This window comes from Zeugodacus cucurbitae, chromosome 3, assembly GCF_028554725.1.
Source record: "Zeugodacus cucurbitae isolate PBARC_wt_2022May chromosome 3, idZeuCucr1.2, whole genome shotgun sequence".
Taxonomy (NCBI): domain Eukaryota; kingdom Metazoa; phylum Arthropoda; class Insecta; order Diptera; family Tephritidae; genus Zeugodacus; species Zeugodacus cucurbitae.
The window spans coordinates 78,009,649-78,024,614 of NC_071668.1; the positions used below are offsets into that span (position 1 = coordinate 78,009,649).

A 14,966-nucleotide genomic window follows, 5' to 3' on the forward strand; every position below is an offset into this window, starting at 1 on the left:
AAAGTGTCAATCTTGATTTACCCTCCGCTACTCTTGTCCACACAGTGTTTGTCAACATCCGTTGCGAATCCTTTTTCAGCTTGCGAAGACTAACTAAACCTTGTGCAATCTAAACTTGTTGTCATCTTTCTGGGATCTGCGATTTTCCACTTCACTAGATATTTGTACGTCATTGCGTGATAATCCAACAAATGTTCTAATTTCATTTCCCACTGTTAGCCTAATCGCGAATGCGCTTTTTCAGCCTTTTCTTTAGCCTTTACTTGGATGCTGCGGCGTTTCTTGATATTTCTTTCTTTCTTTCCTATTAATAGCTACACATATCAATTACTTATATTTCACTGCATATTGCGCGGACTTCTTTTGTTTGTATTCATTTCTTACCTACCCATTTACAACTCTCAAGCGTGATTTACCCTTTTTGGGTATCAAAATATTTTCTATTTGACTTAGCAAGCAGAATGGCATTAAAGCTAACTTCACATTCCAATAGTATTGCTGTGTTGATTACTCAAATTAAAAATCATTTAAATTTACTGTAAGTTTTGTTTTTTCTTTTGTGTAGATCTACGGCTAAGGGCCTCTTCATCTGCAACTCATACATACTACTTTGTCCGCAAGACATGAATTTTATCTCAGCTTATATTGCGTGTTTGTATGTTATTCTTTTTAATGTTTTTTTTTTTAATTTTTTGATTTATTTGCAATCCATCGCAAATTGTATTAATGTGCGAAATTGCTGTTCTCCATTCTCCTTTAATTTCCTTTAATTTCAATTGCCTAGCCCTTACTTAAGTACAATAATTTTCATGTTGATCCCTTGTTTAATTTCTCACTCACTCATTGAAATCATAAAATTTTTGAAATATGACTTCGCGCCTATTAAGATTTTTGCGAAATATCCTTGCGGTTTACAATGCCGAGGACTTTGTTTGTGGTTGTCCTTGTGTCTGAGCGCCGTGTCATAATGTTAAATGTCATAAATCGAATGTGTCATATTCCCTTTAATTATGATCGAGCGATTTTTACCTACATTTTTTATTTTTTATGATTTGGGTAGCTAAGTTTGTATGTATGTACAGATATGTATTTCGACCTCAATGACTTTTTTATGACATGATACGTGTTCTTAGCGATACACATTTTTTTATATAATTCCGCTGTCCCACGTTTCTGATTTTTTTACTTTCTCAAAATACCGTCGCCATCTATTTATAGTTTGCTTTGGTTTTCTATGCTATTCTAAATATGTGTGTATATTTTACATGAAGTGCTGCCTAAAATTCTCGAAAATTCTCACTCCAAAAATATAAAAAATTTCTTGTCAGAAGTGGGATTCGAACCCACGCCCTCAGAGAGGACCAGAATGCTCCGAAACAACCCGTATTGTTATACAGGCAAGTTCTTACACTTGAGTCTGGCGCCTTAGACCGCTCGGCCATCCTGACATATTGACAATTGCGGTTAAAAGTAGTTACACATTCGATAATGATGATGCTTAATGTCAAAATAAAAAAAATTCAGATACATATTTAAATTAATTAAAAATAAATAAAATTCGACGATTACTTACATTATTACATTCATTTGTATATAAATATTCATTTGTATATAAATACAGTGGAATTTCTCTAACTCGAATCACCATAATCCACAAAAAAACTTCGAAATCTTGATAGTAAAATTTTAAATTTTTTATTATGCCCTGGTCGAAAAGTTCGATTTCTGGAAGGCAATTTGTATGAAATTTGACTTCTTTTGCCAATTCAAGAGTTCGTTTTATACAGATCTTCGACTTATAGAAGTTCGAGTTATGGAAGTTCCACTGTTTTTAAAAATAATAATTTCGTTCATTTTAGTTTCAGAATATAAAATGTGTTAAGTGATTTATAAATAATTAATTTTCAATAAAATTTTGAAAATCAAAAGAAAATTAGAATAATAATAAACAAAAATTGGTAGTGTCATCTTCGAACGAGCCATCTCAGCCTCAGCAATTTTAACACTATACGTGCTGAACTACAAGCATGTCACTTAAATAAAGTGATTATTTGGTATTACTCCGATTTTTACTTGTAGCGAATTTGTTTTTAGACCATTTTTTAAACTCTTTTTCAATTAATTTTAAAATAGATCTGTTTTAACATAACGACTTTGATGGTTGATCACTAAACTTAAAGCACTTCTAATAAAGTATGAAATGCTCTTCTGACGTCACTTAGAAAACCATTTCACCTCATTTGAGAGCAGATTCACTTACTATTTCAATGTAATCAAGTAGAAAAATCACTAAATACACATTCAATTAAGCGCACTTCACCGCGCTGACACAGGTCGCGGGGCTAAATGTGACAGTTTTCTGTAAAAAAACACTTTAGCGTTCGAAAATGCCAACGAAATTCTGCGAATTAAAACATTTTAGCAACACGAAATGCATCCAATCAGTGGCACATTATGATGGCACTCGCATAATGTCGAGCTAATGACTGCGAAGCGTACAACAAAGGTGCACTTATTAATTTTCCCTCTTTTTTGCATTCACCATAAGCTCCGATTGCTATCAGAGCGCCGGTGATTGCTGTTGACGATGGTGAACAGTGATTGCGGCGGTGGTGGTGGTTGCATTTTTGTTGATCGTGTTTGTGCCACTAATGCGTTTGATGTTATCAATAAATTGATTGATGGAACTTGATATGAGCAAGCGTAAGGGGTGGTTTGTGTGGTTTCTCTAATCGAAAAGGTTAGAATTTAACTAACAAAGCAACGCAAATGGAATTCCAATAATATCAGTGTGGTGCTTGGTTGGTTGCATGTGTTTTTGTCGCGTGCTCATTAACGCTTAAACCGCTGTTCAACAAATGGCAAACAAACTCGCTAAATAACGGCACGAGTGTCAAAGGTGGCCGTTTACTAGCAAATACCATGTGTTTGTATGTGTTGAATCGGGCGCTAATGACTTTTCTTGTTTTCCGCAAAATTGTTGTTTTTGTTATTTGCAATTTTCGATTTAAATCAAGCGTTTGATTTTTGATACATTATATTTGTGAAACCTCATTAGCCACAAACGTTCTGCATTTAATTTTAATTCTTCGATGAATTTGGAAACACTTTATACGAAGCATCAATATCATTAATCAGCGTCAATTTTTCGCAGATTAAATTTTAATTTGAAACCATTAATGAGAGAAACCGCGATTTTTTTTTTTAATTTTTGAAAATTGCATGAACTTAGTGAGGGTTAAAAAATAATTTTTTATAAAAGCGTGTCGGATGGAATTTCATATTTTAATGCTGGCTTTCAAATTTTCACACAACTCACTTTAGGCGCGAATACTCACAATTTGCAAATTTTCATTTAACCGTGCTCTCATTTTATTGGCTTACAGTTAAGGATAAAGAAAAAATGCAATTTTAACTCTTCTTCTAAAAAATTTGACTCCCCAGCCAATCAAACTGGAAACCTTAAATATTTTTCAATTGCAAATGGAGCCTAGAGCCTCTCAATTTATTATTCCATGCTCTCTTGTTTGTGGGAAAAGGGTTTAAATTTGCATGCGTCCATTTTCAATACTGACTGATTAGATATTTGACAGCTGTCAATCAGTGTTAGCGAAAAAGTTCTCATAGAAATCGCATGCGTGATAAAATGAATTATTGCTTTTGATTTGATGCGCACAAACGTTTCGATTTTGCATATCGGTTTTATGCATAAACATGTGGTTCGCATTTTGACAGCAACATTTATCTTGGCTGAGCAGAAGAAAGTGAACATAATGACTCTTTCTTTATAAAGGTAGTCAATACAAAGGTGATTGATTAGCCGGAGTCAGGTATCCTGAACCGCTCAGTGGAGCGGAAATTTAATTTATGATATTTGCATATATTCAGGCGCTGCAGATGCATTCTACTTTCTGCAGATTCTACTTTTTTCTAGGCTTAAATTTGATATTTTTTATATTGTAATGATTTGGAGGTTGTAGACTAATTAATGATTCATTCAAAATTAAATTATCAAACATGACTTTGCATATGTGAAATACCAGTTACCAGTTTCATACTTGCCTTGAATATCGATAATATTATGTTACACTTATGATGTGCATACCAAATCGATTCAGAAACAGACGGTTATTATAGTCTCTTCTTAGAATTTTTTGTATATGGGCGACATACAAGTACAATTCTAGTGTTTTTCAAAACTTTCAAAGTTATATAAGCTTTGAAATTAAGCTCTTGACTGTAGACTTTGCCACATAGGAAGAGTTATTACGGTCCTGCCTCTAACATTTGCTAATGAGGTCTTAGTAGTTGTATTTTATCTATAAAACATATTTTCATATACCATATGTTTCTATCATGTCATATTAGCCAGCTGCCAGCACTACGGATCACTCTAAAAGTTGTGATTTGAAAAAAGAAAATTATAAATATTTACAAACTACATACTTTTTATCGCCCTGATATACTTTCTACCCCACAATCTATTATCTATGTAACCCTTGCGTAAGCTATCTATCAACCGCTGTCTGGCCGTTATCCTTTGACATTTTTGTCAAATGTTTTCACCTTTGTTGCTGTTTTGTTTTTGTTGTACAATGACATTTATGTTTCTTTTAGTTTTCACGAAGAAACCCTTTTCTTCATTTTTTTATTTTTTCCATTTCTTCTCCATTGTTCGCCGAAATTGCCAGTGTAGAAACTCGCTTTCAATTACACAAGTATTTTTGTCGTTGTCTATTGGCCTTGTCTCCTTCGGTAGTTCTTAAGCGCAATCCAATTCATTTGTATCTTTAATTGCATAGACCGGTTTCTGTGTTTATTTCGCTGTTTAATTAGCTGTGTTTGTTTATTTTGCTCTCTATTTATCTACTTCTGCTTTGTCATTGACAATATTTATTGTGGTAATTTTCGTGATACGATGTAAGGTTACTAGATTCTTGGCTGAGATTTTATTTTTCATTTTTTGTAAGTTACAAATTTATGTCAAAGGGTAACATGGATAAAAATATGTCGCTTATCCTTTATTAGATCGATGTAATATATGCTAATGCCAACTACTCGAATTCTATTATCCTTTAATCGTTGCTCTGTAACCTTTGCACTCTGCGCGTAAGTGCTTCTAGTGTTTTAGATTTTATCGCTGTTCATATGTTACCGTTTTTCTCTGGTTATACTTGTGTAGTTTTGAGAAGCAAAGAGATATGATCTCTTTTGAATCTTAATACCATTACAATTGGTTTCCGCTTATCACACTTTGGTTATCCTGTCAGCAGTTCTTGATCTAAGATAACTTTTGTGAAAAAAGACACTGTGTGGGAGTTATGAGAGAACGAGAAGATAGAACAGTAGTTGGTACCATGTACTTTGTAGATACATATTATGGATAAGCTTAGTTAAAGTTTGCTATATAAATAGGTTAAATTTCATTGTTGATTTCGAAGATCACGGAGAACACATTGGAGCGCTTGAAACACCGATTGGTATGTGATACCAGATAAATTACTAAATATGGATCAAAATGCAATAATATAACGTGAAAGTGTTTTGAGTCAATTATAAATTCGTAAATTTTGCAAATCTGGATTCTACTATGGTGATTTTGGATCCAGCTAGGAACTGAGAACATCAACAAAATTTAATCAACAAAAATCATAATTCTTTCTTCTTAAGTATTTCGATTAGAAAGAGATTTTCTCTTGTACGTACAACAAAAACAACACAAAACAGCATTTCCGATTGTTTCCTGCATAAAATAGTGTCAAATCATCGTTTGCTCCAGTTAATTAAATGCGGAAAAAAACTGGAAGACAATCAAAATGTTTTAGAAGAAAGTCAAATCCCGTTCAACGTCATAATGCGCGCGTAATTTCCATTCTCACATGCTTGTAACCCACAACAACCACAGGCATCTTTATATACACATCCATACGAGAGTAACAGAACTCACTGCAGCTGCCCCATTTCTTGCTGCATAAAAAGAGGACTTCATGCCGCAGGAAAATACGTTATCCTGTGACATGTAGCTGTCATGTTTGAGCAAACAATCGCCAAGTAATACATTGTATTTATGCATATGTATGATTATTGTATGTGTGGCTGTGTACACTGGGTGCATGCGCAGCACACAAAGGGGAATTAGCTTGCTTGGCAACACTGATTTGCATTCTTAATCTCATAAGGATGTTGTGCCGCTCCGCTGTCTAGCTGACTGGCTGGCAGTTTGTCTTCGACGCATTTTTTCTCTTTATTCCATTATGGTGTTTCATGGTGTGTGTTACCTTTGGGTTTTGCGGTTTTTCCTACATTTTCTACATGTTTTCTACAATTACATGCTCTGGATTTTTTATGCATCGAAATGTAGTGCACAAATGTGTCTAATCCTGAAATCTGCTTGGCGGCAATGATCTGCTTGTTCCTGCGAGTCATCTGCTGTCTCGTCAAATCAGCTTCTGTTATGCTCGAATAATTATTTACAATAATTGCATCTTTTGAGTAGAAAAAGGACCTGGTTCTGGCTTGGAACATCACGCGCCACAAGAATGTGAGAATGTGCTTAAAAAGATTCTCTTAAATTGAAGTTACAGTTGCGTTTTTTATGCTGAAACATTCTAATTTGGGCGTTCACTAATGGTTGTTTTATGACATTTAAAACAATGCCCGTGTATTCTTTTGCTTTATTATAAGTTATTGTAACTTTTTTATTTGTGCCTTCCTCAAATTGAAGAGTCCTTTATCAGCGCCTAAGTGCACTTCAAATTACAGCAGGTAATTGATATTTTTTTCAGTATCCCACATGGAAAAAGTATTGTATATCACCGCTAGCTACTTCGAATAGCTGCTTTGTTGTCACCATTTAAAGAAGACGACGAGACGACGACTTCCTAATCTTTGTCCAGCTTCCACCACTTAAAGAAAACCCATAGATCATATCATTCGTACACCGCTGGAAGTAACAGTTATCTGGCCTGGAGTTATGAATGAAACTGTTATCAAATAGCGATCAATCAAAAACGATTCAATGACTTTCTATAGTCTTAAAAAACGCCTTGAGATCGTTTGTCGCACGCTACCGTGCTCTCTGGTTACCACAATAATTCATATCGCTTTAACTTCTCCCCACCGATTACTCTCGCTTGAAGTGTTTTACGTTCGTAATTGTTCTTTGCACTGTCATCTGCGTCTGTCATTAATCATACTAGCCTGACTCGATCTGTTATAATTATGTCAGCGTGGTTTGTATTCTTCGCTAACTTCTTTCGCCTTTGCTTCTCTTTTGCATTCACTTTGGAACACGACTATTATGATGGACAAAATTAAAGGCACAGAACCGTAGAAACCGCAAAAATCCTGTTTTTCCAGCAGCATGATCACATGCGTGATCTCAAGCAATATAATGGGGCGCTACATGACACGGCGGTTTTGCTACAGTTTTTATTATTAATGATCGCAATTTTTATGAATTAAATGAAGAAATACCGGTTACTCAGTCCAATTTTATATTTTTAAGTTAATTTACGACCGTTAAATATATTGCAAGCGTTAGATAAATGTCTTCTTGAAGGATCTATAACGGGATTACAAATTTGGGAGCGCTGAGTGAGAGTGCGGCTGCTGGATAAACTTATAGAAGATCTGCCGAAGTGAAACGAAGTTTAAACAACTAATGTTTTTGAAAGCTTCATTTATTGTCGTTATGGAAACTAGTCTTTATTGTACTAAAACCAGAAGAAAATCCAACAAGTTAAGACATCTGAATTTACATTTTTCTAACGAAAATCATCAACCAATAAAGAAGACTTTTGTACTCGGGTCACCCATATTTCAAATGCTTATTATAAATATATTCTTATTTATCTCCAAAACCAGCCAATTCTAATTCATTATCGTCTTTATAATTCGGTCAGCGCTAGTTAGCGGCCCATTGTCCTCCATTGTGCTGTTCTATTCACACGAATTTGCCTAAGTAGATGAAAGGCGATTTTGATACACATTGAAAACAAGAGAGACCTACTTTGCGAAGAATCGCCAACTTTCGCTTTCGTAGAGACAGAATGAAGCAGTTTGCTTACCTTAAGCATTTTCCCGCCGTTGAAAGGACACATTCTTGCACTGACCACTGTATAGAAGGAATGGCAGGCAAATTAATGACACTTTTCTTCTCAGTGAATACAACAACAACAACAAAGGAGTACAAAATATGCCCCCATTTTAGATGAATACATAAATTTCACTTTCTTAGGGGCATGCAACATCGTAAATTGCAATTTATTGAAAGCAAGGACTTTCCCTGCCACCATACCAATGGGTGTGTGTTGAGTTTGCGAAGCACACACATACAGAGATACGTATGTGGTACTTGCTTTGAAATGAAGCGCATTGATAGAGATGAAGAGATGAAAAACAAACATTGCTGAGAGATTTTAATTTAAAATCTAATGCCAATAGGTGTGTGAGTGTGTGTGTGTCTGCTGGCTGTGAGGGACATAAAAGAAACAAGCAGTCTAAATAGCCAATTGAAGTCATTTCACTCATGCATTTCACTGAAATTTGGGTCAGCTAAGGTAAAGTGATTTTCATGACAGTGTGGCGATAGAGTGTCGAAGGACGCTAACAAGGACATTCAACGGTAACTAAAGGAAAGTGATGTGAACGAAATGGAAATGTGTTTAGAGCCCTAGAGTCAGCATGAAAACCAAGTGCTGAAATATTAGACTAAACTAGATTTGAGGCTCAGAGGCTACTGAAAGGTAGATATCCTTTGATTGACGGTTAAATGAACTGATGGTTATACCCAATTGGCTACAGCAAATCTTTCATTACGTTAAAAAACTGTATTTTGTCTTTAATGAACTATGTATCTCGAAAGCAATTTCTTTAAGAAATCAGAAACAATTGCAACAACAAATACTACAAGTAAGTAAATCCCATTTAATTTTCTAGACCACAAAAAGAGTAGTGGATTATTTTTGCTTCCAGCAGACCTTATCGCCAGACGCAATCGGTTCGAATTCCGAGCGAAATATTGAAGAAAAATTACAAATCCGCTTTCACGCACACAAACAGCTAAGCAGGATTAGGTGAAGCCTTGAATGGCTCCACAAAGCGCAAGTAAATAAATATTTTTCAATTTGTAAAATGTCGCAAATTGAAAAGCAGACTAATCCTTTACAAGGTTGCGAAATTAAAAAAGATCGGTAAAGGATTTTGTAGAAAAAAAACAGCAACATCGCCCGAACATATTTGTGAATTTGTCAAAATGTCCTTTCGCAAAAGGATTGCAGCCGACGGCAAATCCCAGTCAATCAAAACAAATTCGCATTGCATTTGACAACAGTTTAGTAAACACACAAATGTGCAAGGAAATTTTACTTTCTTAGACCCGCTCAGAGTGCAGCGTCTTAGCTGCGTGATAAAAAAAGGATATCCCGCTGCGGGCGCAGGATTTCAGCCTGTGACAATTTGAGCGAATTAAAAAAATAAAATGCGTCTCCGCATCGAAGACATACCCTAAACATTTTATTTATCTTTCTGCTGCCAACGCTTAAAAGGATTTTGGGTACTGCGCCGTAAGAAGGCAGCGCTAAGGCGCAACAATAACAGCAAACTGTAAAAAATGCGCACAAAACTTAAATGCGCACAACTACAAAACGTAGAAGAAGAAGAAGCAACAACAACGCACTTAATGTGTTTAACTTCCTTAAGTGCCGTGGCAGGGATATGCGTACGCCGCAGGCAGCAAATATGGAGCAATCTAACTGGAGGCAACGGCACCGCATTGTCTTGTCCCTCCGCGTCGTTACGCCCCTGCTCAGCGCGCGAAAGGCATGCAAACGCGCATGTAATTCAACCCTTCGACCGCATTGTGCCGATATCCTTCCGGTTCTTGCGGTATCAAATGCCAACAACACTTGTGTGCCGATCTGCAGGCGAACCTCTAATGTGCTCTGGTGTGTGTGTCTTTGCGTGTGTTGCGTCCCGAGTGTCAATAGTGCAACAGCGTCGACACCGGCGGCGACAGTGTCAGAGGCTCTTAAGTGCTAATCGTCGTTTGCTGCACAGTTGGCGGTCGCCTTTGCTGCCAAAGTGAAAGGATTAAATGTCCTCACCGTTTACTCCTTGTAGACTTGTGCAAATTTTTTTCTTATGCTTTTTTTGGCCGTTTTTGTATTACAAATTTGCTCGCAGGCTGCTTCCTGTTGAATTTCGGTTCTTGTCATCTGCATTAAGTGTTCGCACATATACTTGCATTACCTGGTTTTACATGTGGCTGATTTTGCATGTGTCTTCGCAGGACTTTCTTAATTTTGAAAGTCTAAATTTTTTTCCTCCGCTTGGATTTCCTATACAAATTTTCTTATGTTTATATTTTGAGCGTTTGTTTTTGCTTTTCATGAAAGCTTATTATTGGTTTTTTCTTAATCTAAGATGACATGCTTGGGAAACAACAAAATGATTTTCGGAATTTTTTTGACGAGCTTTTCTCTTCAACTTAATGAGGTCACCGCATATTTTCTTGTATCGAATTCAATTCAGTGCACTTAGCGAGTAGAGATACGGCGAATCGATGACGTCTATAATTTCTCATTGCTTTCTTGCATATTACTGTTGTAGAAACTCTTCTTAGTGCTTTTTACTCCACAACTCTTTTGAACACAAAAATGTCCTTTCCAACTCGTTGCAAGTAAATGAGATTGGAATACCAAGTGTGAAGCAAAACTTTCTTAATCAACTTATGTCATTCTTTGTACAACAAATTTCAATATTTATATGCGCGTGTGTATGTATGTAGTGTCACTTAAAACTCGTACAACTGCCGCATATTAGCCGCACTTAGTTTTAATGACTTTGAACATTTTGCACCAAGCGCCAAAGCAATTCAACTAATGTCGGCAATAATAAATGCAAACTGCACTCGCTTAGTTTAGAAGTTACGTGCAATTGCCAAAAAGACCAGCACTTGCCGGAACGCTGCATATGCCACACATGGTTGCAACATAGCGCACATCGAGTGCCCGTGCACCTTTGCAAGCGCTGGCAGCCAGCATTTCGTGCGCAGGACACGCATCGTTTTTCAATTATGACAGCCGGCACACTCGACAGGCTGCCCACCGGCTGTATATAATATGTGCAGTTATGGTCATTTCGCTTGCTGGCTGACTGTTGCGCCATTACGCGCGTGAAGTGTCAACTTTTTGCGGTGGCTGTACTGTTGTTGCTGTGGCACATGTCACTGGAATTGGAAATTGACTGCATTTGCGCGTTTAACTGCTGTGTACATGCTGCGCATTACCCCTTTCCTGCTGCCACTGCGCCGCTCTTCGCACTTTCTTCACTCTTCACTGCAGTCCAACCTTGGCATTCTGCGTTTGTGCAACATGCCAAGCGCTTGCAACGTGGCTCGACAGTCGGTTTCTGTGTAACTTGTCATGTTGCTCGCCTCGCAAATTTGCGTGTCATTGTTCTGTTTGTGTGTGTGTGCGCACGAGAGATTGGCATGGCCCTCGTGTTTGTCCAGTTGTCCGAGTCCGGCGCTCCTGCGGCGCATTGTTGCACGCTGTACGCATTATGCTCGCTGCAGGATATCGGTTCCATTGTCGCCGTTGACACATGTTATTGCAGTTGCAATTCACTTACAACAATACAATGTGTTTAAAAACGTCGAAGCAACTCTATATGCCATAATAGCCATGGCATAGAAATTGTATTGTGTTCATCTGCTGAGCCAGTAATAAAGTCATGAAGTCTGCGGTGGAACGAAGATTAGCAACACGTGTGACAGCTGGCAATTATCGATTCGAGAAAGTAGAATAAGTGCGCAAGATTATGGTAAGGAGAACTAATATTTGCTTATTTCTTCTTTGCTTACTTGCGACCAATTGGGAACTTTCGCATTTTTGATTTCTACCTTCGCAACCACAAAGTCTCTCTCAATTTTCAATAAATATCGTAATATTATCGGAGAGGAAATTTGGGTCTATCACTAGGAAATAGAGTCATTGTAGGAGTCGAGAGTAACACAAGTCACCATCTACCTCCAACTACGCTTACTCTCTTGCCTCGAAAAATTCGTCTATCTTTGTTTAATGTAATGACTAGACTACCATACTCTAAGATCGAGTTTATCTTACATTTCTTTTAAATTTCCAAGTACTCTTTAGGAAAAGTACAGATCACAATCTCAAATATACTATCTGCTTATTCCCAACTTTTATGTGGACGTGGACAAAGTCAAGAACTCTTTTGGTTTCTCCACTAGTTCTCTAACTCTAGCTCTTCGAAACAAGATAGCTTCCTTAAAAACTAGTTTAGCATTCTATAAATTGATTCAATATTTATATAAAAAGAGTATCTAGTCTATGTTAAGATCCTACTCACAGCTTCCCTGAAAAATAAATTATTAACCAGAGATATTCATTCGACAGATGTTCGTGTTTTCAATATTTTCCCAAAAATGCGAATAAATATTGTTTTGTCTTGTTTGTTTTACCCACTTGCCCTAATCCACTACTACGCAAATGGGGTTCAGTCGGGATGCTCATCCGCCCATTGATGAAAACATCAAAACTGAAAACTAAACAAACACGAGAGCAAATGGAAAACAAACCAGAAGCTGTTTCGAGCAGCAAGTGAGAGCTTTGTACGCGATGCGTCGTAATTATTTTGGAACGTGTCGAGCATCGGTAATTTCCAACCGCCGTTATGCCGAATTTGTCAGCCATTTCAACAGGGTAGCTGAATGAGGTTGATGTTGAGCTGACAGCACAGCGTCCAAGCACCGGACCGAATGCAAAGTAAACAAGCTGTTGACGGACCACTGATGCAGCACAATCGTTGAAAGGACAAAAACAAAAATCGTAGTTTAACGCGGGGTTGGACGGCAGTCGAGCTTCCGCTCTGCTAATGAAGCTACGTTCGCTTCCCAATCATGTGTCAAACGATGCATTCTGCAGTCTGGCAACTGCGCGTCCAGCTGAAATATTCATAAAAATTATGCTGCTGCATAAAAAACGCCGAATAAATAACGCAGCGAACTGCAATGAAAGTAAAATCAACAAAGCGGCCTTTATTTGGCTTTGCTGGCTAAGTTCGGCTGCGCACGTTGGTGTAAGTGGTGGTGGCGCTGGTTGATGGTGGGTTCTGGCGTTGACGACTATTTGACTGAGTGAGTTGTGTTGAGTGACTGACTGTCAGTGGCCGTTTGCTTTCGCGTCGCCGACCTTTGACACTGCGCTTTCGGGGGTTGCTGCGCGCGGGACTTTTAAAGTGGTCCGCGAGCCGGTTGACAGACAGGACATGTGCGCTAAATGGGATGGCTGGATATTCGCTGCATCGCTGCACATTTGCGCTCATTAATTACCAAATTAGTTGTTGTTGGCGGTGATGAAGGTTCCGCATTAAGCGCGCTATTCTTTGTTTTAATTGAAATAGAAATAAAAAAAAATTAAAACAAAAAATCAATTAAACAGGAAATTAAATAATTGAAGCGAAAACACATGTGTGCAAGGATAACAAGGATTTTAAAGTCGCTCAGACGAAAGGGTTGTGATTTGTTACTACTTTGTTTTTGTTATTTTCATGTTTATTATTTTAAACTTTGTTTACGCTCAAAGGGCTCTCTCATTCATGTGTGGAGTGAAAACAATCCGATATTTTAGTTTTGTTTTAGTCTCACTTAATCTGGTTGGTGTGTTTTTAGGTGTCGGCCGTCTAAAAGCCTGTTTTGGTCGCATTTAATTCGAATTGCTTATTTATTTAAGCATTTTGCTGAAGGGATAAAGTGCTTTTCTGGTTTGTTTTGTGAATTTGGAATAAAAGTCAGTTTCAAAGAGGAAATCAAATATAATAGAAATCAGAATCAACAAATTTTGAAAAATTATATTATAGTTTTCCATTGTGAGAAACTGTTTTACAATTTTTTAAATATTTTGTTTATATATTTTAATAAGTAAGAAAAAAATAAATTTTCCGAGGAAAATAAAAAAAGTTGCAGATTAGAATAATATATGAAACTTGCAACCGAAATACATTCTACTCTGACATTTTTTAAAATTTCAATAAAAAAATATTTTTTCTAAAAAATAAAGCTTTCTCCGTGACAATGTTTACTGGGAAACATTGCCGTGACCAGGATTCGAACCTGGGTTACTACGGCCACAACGTAGGGTCCTAACCACTAGACGATCACGGCTACTGAAAGCGTGCCAAATCCGTGGTTAACAACGCACAAATACCAAATTGTTTTGGAATGTAGACCAATAATACCCGAAAAATGACTTTCACTTCGAATTAGTTGCAGAAAAATAATAAACGAATATAGTTTCAAAGCGCACAGTGCAATAGGTACAACATAAGAAATCAGTGTGAGCACTAAAAATAAATTGCGGCAATAAAAGAGATAACAAATGAGAGTATCTAACGAAAAAAAATCATATTTTTAATTGTGTGAGATCAAAACAAAATGGTTTGAGCAATCGTGTACTGAAATATTTTCAAAATTGTTTTCAAGTTTAGTGCTCAAATGATATAATACAACATATTTTTGTATGTATATATGCAAAGCAGTACACTTGCGTGAAAAACTTGAATTGTTGCCAAACAAATGCTCTACATTAGACTAATAATACATAATACATAATACATACATGAAAACATAAGCCCCAATATCATTTTAGAAAGTATTTTTAATACTCATAGTTTTTTAAAAATCTCCGTGTTACTAAATTTTGAATTACAAAATAAATGCTTTCTCCGTGACAATGTTTGAGTGAAACATTGCCGTGACCAGGATTCGAACCTGGGTTACTACGGCCACAACGTAGGGTCCTAACCACTAGACGATCACGGCTATTGAAAGCTTGCAACGCTCGACGATAAAACGCGATCAAAAAGCAAATCTTACTTCTTAGTTTATATAAAATAAAATAAAAAAAATTAAAAAAGAGAATATTTTCAAAAAATCTGATACT

General features: G+C 36.7%; 1 protein-coding gene and 3 non-coding genes across 5 annotated transcripts in view; 1 reads left to right on the top strand and 3 right to left on the bottom strand.

The window, feature by feature from the left end:
* Positions 1–14,966, top strand: part of LOC105211468 (centaurin-gamma-1A) — a 210,530-nt gene that overhangs the window by 118,371 nt on the left and 77,193 nt on the right. The window lies entirely within an intron of this gene.
* On the bottom strand, positions 1,323–1,448 carry Trnal-caa (transfer RNA leucine (anticodon CAA)). The gene is made up of 2 exons: positions 1,411–1,448; positions 1,323–1,367 (listed from the first exon to the last, which is right to left on the bottom strand). It is a non-coding gene; the product is annotated as a tRNA-Leu (tRNA).
* Positions 14,117–14,188, bottom strand: Trnah-gug (transfer RNA histidin (anticodon GUG)). The gene has a single exon. It is a non-coding gene; the product is annotated as a tRNA-His (tRNA).
* On the bottom strand, positions 14,774–14,845 carry Trnah-gug (transfer RNA histidin (anticodon GUG)). The gene has a single exon. It is a non-coding gene; the product is annotated as a tRNA-His (tRNA).